General features: G+C 42.4%; 1 pseudogene; it reads right to left on the minus strand.

Moving 5' to 3' along the window:
• Positions 1-3390: 3390 nt before the first annotated feature.
• Positions 3391-4662, minus strand: LOC101124957 (reticulocalbin-1-like; annotated as a pseudogene).
• Positions 4663-6680: the final 2018 nt, after the last annotated feature.

Here is a 6680-nt window from a genome sequence, read left to right on the forward strand (position 1 = left end):
AGGTAAAATAATTGTGGACATGATTAGAGTGAAGGAATTTGACCTTCTGAGATCTCATTTATCTGTGTTTTAGAGCTCATCACATATTACTTTTGGAGAAGAATCTTGCCCTCTGCAAAGGTGTTGCCACAGGCATCTCTGTGCAGAGGTGAGGTGGCTGCCTTATTAGGATTCTGAACTGTGCTCCCAGTCATTCCTAACTAATACCTGAGTGGCCTACTAAATGACTAATGACTAGGTAGCATATACAGCGTGTTTATGTTGGACAAAGGGATGATTCACATCCCAGGCAGGACAGAGTGCGATGGCAGGAGATTTCACCACACTGCTCAGAACAGCCTACAATTTAAAATGCATGAATTATTTCTGAAATTTTCCATTGGATATTTTCAAATCATGATTGACTGTAGTAAATTAAATCATGGAAAATGAAATCATGGGTAAGAAGGGACTACTGTACTCACAGTTATGGCCTGAACTTAACAAGAGAATGAAGGGCCTCTCACTATGTTCTGTGCTCCAATCTTGCTCTTAGCTTTATGTTACTTTCTTTTTTTTTTTCTTTTTTCTTTTTTTACTTTAAGTTCTGGGATACATGTGCAGAATGTGCAGGTTTGTTACATAGGTATACATGTGCCATGGTGGTTTGCTACACCTATCAACCCTTCATCTAGGTTTTAAGCCCCGCATGCATTAGGTATTTCTCCTAACGCTCTCCCTGCCCTTTCCCCCAACCCCCTAACAGGCTCTGGTGTATGATGTTCCCCTCCCTGTGTCCATGTGTTCTCATTGTTCAACTCCCACTTATGAGTGAGAACATGTGGTGTTTGGTTTTCTGTTCCTGTGTTAGTTTGCTGAAAATGATGGCTTCTAGCTTCACCCATGTCCCTGCAAAGGACGTGAACTCATCCTTTTTTATGGCTGCATAATAGTCCATGGTGTATATATGCCATATTTTCTTTATCCAGTCTATCACTGATGGCATTTGGGTTGGTTCCAAGTCTTTGTTATTGTGAACAGTGCTGCAATAAACATACATGTGCATGTGTCTTTATAGTAGAATGATTTATAATCCTTTGGGTATATACCCAGTAACGGGATTGCTGGGTCAAACGGTATTTCCGGCTCTAGATCCTTGAGGGATCATCACACTCTCTTCCACAATTGTTGAACTAATTTACATTCCCACCAACAGTGTAAAAGCGTTCCTAAACCCTGATGTTCCATTTACTCTGGTTCCCTCATTTTATTTTGCTTTATTATTTGTAGCTTTTTAAGCTGTTAAAACCTTTTTGGAACCACACAAGGTATCAACTGACCTTTCAAAGTTTACTAATAGAAGGCCAGATGTGGTGGCTCCTGCTGTAATGCCAGCACTTTGGGAGGCTGAGGCGGGCAGGTTGATTGAGGCCAAGAGTTCGAGACCAGCCTGGCCAACGTGGTGAAATGTCCTCTCTACTAAAAATACAAAAATTAGCCGGGCTGGTGGTGCACACCTGTAGTCCCAGCTACTCAGGAGGATGAGACAGGAGAATCGATTGGACTTGGGAGGCGGAGGTTGCAGCGAGCCGAGATGGCACCACCGCACTCCAGCCTGGGTGAGACTATCTCAAAAACAAGCAAACAAACAAACAAAAAGTTCACTAATAAGAAGGCATACATTAGTTATAGAAAACTTGACCTAGTATATGCCTGTTCTTTCTTCCTATCTCCCCTCACCTTTCACAGTTGCATTTTCAATTACAAAAGAAAGACATGTCTTTCATGCATTCCAAAACTGACTGTATTGAATCGCCTTGAGAATGAAAATTCTAGAGTGAAAACATAGGGAGAATTCAAAATATCTGTGTTGATGAAGCCATCCTTTTTTTCTTTTTCTTCAACTTTTAAGTTCCAGGGTATGTGTACAGGATGTACGTGTGCTTACTGTTACACAGGTAAGCAAGTGCCATGGTGGTTTGCTTCACAAATCATCCCATCACCTAGGTATTAAGCCCAGCATCCACTATCTATTCTTCCTGATGCTCTTCCTCCCCCCCACCAACCCCCTCCCCACAGGCCCCAGTGTGCGTTGTTCCCCCACATGTGTCCATGTATTCTCATCATTCAGCTCCCTCTTGTAAGCGAGAACATGCTGTGTTTGGTTCTCTGTTCCTGTGTTAGTTTGCTGAGGATAACGGGATGAAGACATCTTTAATGAGGACACCATAAACCCACAGTAGGTCTTAGCACTTTTCTCTGTCTTAAACCTATTTCTCTTTTTTTTTTTTTTTAATCCTTAGGGGGATCCTTTATTTCATTCACCTCCTCCTTACAAGGTGGAATTTTAATAAGTACAGGTTGTGTCTGCCAATTCAGTCCATGACTCAGAATATCACCTTGTCCTCATTCCATAGCATAAGCTGCTCTCAGGGGAGAGGCCCGAGGGTCGTGGATTCACTGGACTGGATGGGACATGATCCAGAACTTTACTACATTTGGCTTCCCAAGGATCCCACCACCTCCTTCTAATCAGTGATCATCGAGGAAACGCATTGTATTCCTATTCACTATTTCAAAGATCAGGCCTACCTCACTGGCATATCAAGAAAGTTTTCTCAAGTATATTTAGTGTTTATAATTTTCCTATAGTTCTTCAAATGTATGACATTCATCTTTTTCCCTACCTCTAAATTCCTTTCTTTTTCACATTATCTTTCTTGATTGCTTTTTAGTAGAAAAACAAAGACATGGATTTATTGTGCATATTAGCAGGTCCATCCTGGAAAATGCATGGAGGTTTCATACACATCACTTACAGTAACAGCTCAGAGTATAAAGTCGAGAAGGAAGAATCTGAAATATTAGACTTATTCTGAAATAAGCTTACCTAGGATGATACCACTTTTGATCAGAATTTCCACTTTCCAACTAGTTAACAGTGGCAAGTATATAAAATCTGGTAGTTAAAATACATAGCAGTCACTTCATATTACTGCCTCCCCCAACCCACCCAACTTCTGAAGAACAGAGCTTTTTCAAGTTTTGTTCCGCTTTAAGTTTTAATTTAAAAAAAATTAATAAAAAGGTTTTTTTTGTTTTTCGTTTGTTTTTTGAGACAGAGTCTCGTTGTGTCACCCAGGCTGGAGTGCAATGGCGCAATCTTGGATCACTGCAACCTCCAACTCCCAGGTTCAGGTGATTCTCCTGCCTTAGCCTCCCAAGTAGCTGGGACTACAGGTGCCTGCCACCATGCCTGGCTATTTTTTTTTTTTTTTTGTATTTTTTTTAGTAGAGACGGGGTTTCACTATGTTGGCCAGGCTGGTCTTGAACTCCTAACCTCGTGATTTGCCCATCTCAGCCTTCCAAATTGCTGGGATTACAGGCTCGAGCCAGAACGCCCAGCTGAAAAAAAAACTTTTAAAAAGTCATGCTGTACCAATATATCCCCAGAGAGAACTGCAATTTACCAAGGTTTTCATGTGTTTTGAGAGAAATCTTACTGAAAGAATAGTAATGTCCATTTTCCAGTAAATACTGAGTGAAAAACAATTTTTATACCCCAATCTGAGGTATAAACTTGCTTTTTTAGGAACACAACTGCTGTAAATTAGACAATTGTAGCAACCATCCAAGACAATAACAACGCCTATGACAGTCTGGCATATTCTGGTGAGTGTCTATCAAAGCTCATCATGATTTTTTGTGAGATCTTCCCCATAATTGGTAGCTTGGCTTCCAACAAACATGTTCCAGTTCTCCAATATTTCCTCTTTAGCCTCTCATTCTTGTTTTTGTCTGACTCATATATACTAGATGCCTGGCCTCACCCTGTGCATGATCATAATCTTGAGAGAGGATCCAGTGGCGAATCTCGTCTTTGTCCAACTTCCGGTCCTTGTTCAGATCCCGGAATTCGTTAAATTGCTCTCGTTCTGATAAAACCCAGTCTGGCTCAGAGCCATTCTCCTCATGGGAAAACATAACCACAATATATTCATCCTGATCCACAAACCCATCCCCGTTCTTGTCGTTGTCCTCCAGGGTTTCCAAAACCACGATTTCCTTCATATGCTCAAACTCTTCGGTATGCAGAAAGGCAGTGAACTCCTCCCGAGTGGCTGTCAGGGCGCCATCGAGGTCTGCAGCTTTGAATCTTCTCTCGTCACGCGGCAGCATCTTTTTAAAGGTGTAATGATCTGAAGAATCATGAAACTCCGCGGGGTTTCCTAGGTCATAGGTGGCTTGTTTGTATTCTTCCTAGTAAATTTTATCATCCTCGTCCCTATCGTAATCCCGCCAGACTTTGGCGACATCATCGAAGATGTATCTTTTCTGCACCCGTTTGATCCAGGTTTTCAGCTCCTCAGTAGTGCCAAAGCCATCTCCATCATTGTTGATTCGATCAACAATCTTCCCCAGCCTCTCCTTGCTCTTGTCCAGGGTGAGCTGGTCGAAGGTCTTAGAGTCCTCCTTGCCCAGGAAGGCCTCATGGCGGTACTGGAAGCTCTGGTTGACCTCTGGGAGCCGCTCGCCCAGCTCCGAGTCAGGCCGCACCACGCGCTCCTTGCGCACGGTGGGCTTGGCCCGCAGCGCCCGCAGGCCAGCACCAGCGCCAGCAGCAGCTCCGGGACGAGCCCCAGGACTAGCCCCAGGCGGCGGCTGCGGCCACCGCGCGCCATCGTCCAGAGGAGAGGGCGTCCGGGAGGGAGGCGCCGAGTGAGCGACAACAGCGGCAGCTCGGGAATGGGGTCTCGCAGCGCGGCGGCGGCGGCGGGCCTGGGGCCGGCGCGGAGGAAGGGACCCGCCAGTCCCTCCTCCAGGGCCCGCCCCGCGCCGGAGCAGAGGTGCGCGCCCCCCGGGCCTCGGGCTGGGAAGCTACGGGCAGCCAATCTATTTCTATTCATAGTGAACCGTAGATGTATGATTGAGTGGGGCCGCAAAAATCATGGCAATTTTGCTCAACAACCTCATCTCTTCCAACTTCTACACATAATCACAAAATGCATTACCCCAAACAATAGATTCTTCTCGGAAGAAAAGAGACTCAGACAAGTGGCAGTCCGTTATTTCATTCTGTAACAAACTCCTGCCAAAGCTTCATGACTTACCTAAATATTTATCTTGGTCTTAAAATTAGGAAGGAAGATTTTAATTACTGGGATGTATATTAACTCATATATTTCACTCAAAAATGAAGTCTTTTTTTTATTCTGATGGAAAGTAAGCGTGAATCTCCGCACAGTGACTCATGCCTGTAATCCCAGCACTTTGGGAGGCTGAGGTAGAAGGATGGCTTCAGTCCAGGAGTTCAAGACCAGACTAGGCAACATAGTGAGACTCCATTTCTAAAATAAATAAATAAATAAATAAATAAATAAATAAATAAATAAATAAATAAATGCCTGTAGTCCCGGTTACTCAGAAGGCTGAGATGGGAGGATCGCTTGAGCCTGAGAGATTAAGGCTGCGGTGAGTTGTGATCGCACCACTTCATTCCAGCCTGGGCAACAGAGTGATACCCATTCTCAAAAAAAAAAAAAAAAAAAGGAAAGTATGATTTGGCTCATTGGTTTGACAAAAAGACTGGTTTAGCCAATTATTTTACACGTTGGATGATTTCCATAGATTGAATGAGCTAACCCTGAAGCTCCAAGAATTTTACCAAAAATAAGTAAATCACATATCAGGTGAAATATTATATTTGCAACGGTGAACTAACAACTTTTAGATTTTCCTAGCATTTTCTGTGTATATTGAGATGCCTCTAAGTGAAAGAGTAAGAGGAACTAATAATCATCTGATAACTCTTAGTGAAGCCTCTTTGGGAGACTTCCCAGAAATGAAATAACTCTAATGACTGAACAACAAATCTATTTGCAAGTTAGGTAGTTTCTAATTCCATGATTTCAACATAATTGAAGGAGCACCTAATTGTGTTGTCAATGAGATAATTTAAAATAAAAATGCGGCCTGGCGCAGTGGCTCACGCCTATAATCCCAACACTCCGGGAGGCCGAGGTGGACGGATTGCTTGAGCCCAGGAGTTTGAGACCAGCTTAAGCAACATGGTGAAACTCTATCTCTACAAAAAATATATATAAAAATTAGCCAGGCATGGTGGCATTTGCCTTTAGTCCCAGCTACTCAGGAAGCTGAGGTTGGAGGATCGCTTGAGCCTGACAGGTTGAGACTGCAGTGAGCCGTGACTGCCATTGCACCCCAGCCTGAGTAACAGAGTGAGATCCTGTCTCAAAAAATAAATAAATAAAAATAAACAAAAAATTAAAAATTAAATAATAAAAAAATACAATTTTTTAGCACATAACTTGAACGAAGTTTTAAAAATTGAATAATACTGCCACAATAAAACCTTCTATTCCCCTTAGTTACTTATGGGAGTAAAGATTTCTCAGATTGTACATCATTAAAATTAAAAAATAGAATCGATACTCAAAATCCCGTCTTCTTCTAGTGAGAAGTAATCATAAGTAATAGTAATCCACAGACAGACTTAAAATGTGGGTAGTAAGAGTTGCCACATCATAGTGTTGCTGTGAAGAGTAAGTAAACTAAAAGGAAAAGGATTTAGACAATGCCTGGCACATAATAAATGTCAATATACGTTAACTACTTCTATTATTATTCCTATTATCATTATTACCACTGCAGGTGGCATAGAGGTGACAATGATGTAACT

The sequence above is a fragment of the Gorilla gorilla genome, chromosome 5 (genome assembly GCF_029281585.2).
Source record: "Gorilla gorilla gorilla isolate KB3781 chromosome 5, NHGRI_mGorGor1-v2.1_pri, whole genome shotgun sequence".
In the NCBI taxonomy this organism is placed as follows: Eukaryota; Metazoa; Chordata; class Mammalia; order Primates; family Hominidae; genus Gorilla; species Gorilla gorilla.